This window comes from Mus pahari, chromosome 16 (genome assembly GCF_900095145.1).
Source record: "Mus pahari chromosome 16, PAHARI_EIJ_v1.1, whole genome shotgun sequence".
In the NCBI taxonomy this organism is placed as follows: domain Eukaryota; kingdom Metazoa; phylum Chordata; class Mammalia; order Rodentia; family Muridae; genus Mus; species Mus pahari.
In genome coordinates this window covers 8,649,813-8,650,320 of record NC_034605.1, presented here as the reverse complement: position 1 = coordinate 8,650,320, position 508 = coordinate 8,649,813, and positions in this window count along the sequence as shown.

Sequence of the window (508 nt, the reverse complement as noted above, 5' to 3'; positions counted from 1 at the left end):
GAGAGAGAGAGAGAGAGAGAGAGAGAGAGAGAGAGAGAGAGAGAGAGAGAGAGAGAGAGAGAAGAGTGTAGAGGGTGTATCCTGGGGCTGAAACTCAGTGGGCAAGCTCAAGTCCAGGATCCAGGGTTCTCAGCACCTTGGAAAACATGCACACTCACACTTTTTAGGTTGTTGGGATTCTGGGAGAGAAGCCCTATCAAGTCCCTGTGTCACATTGCACAACAAAGAAAGTAGCCAAGCGTGAGACTTCGCAGTGGAAGGAAGTGTGTGCAAATGATGTCTCATCAGGAAGAAGGTATCTGAATGTCTAAGGGGCTCCAAAACTTCATCGGCGAAAGCTAAAGCAAGCAGCTAGTCAACCAGCCAACAGCACACAGAAGAGCTAAGTAAACACACCTCAAGAGAGAGCATAAGTCGGTCCACAAGTAGAGGCGATATGGTCAACATCACCTTGAGATGAAATCCAAAGCCATTAGGGGGCGCCACCTCACCCAAATCTCAATGGCTG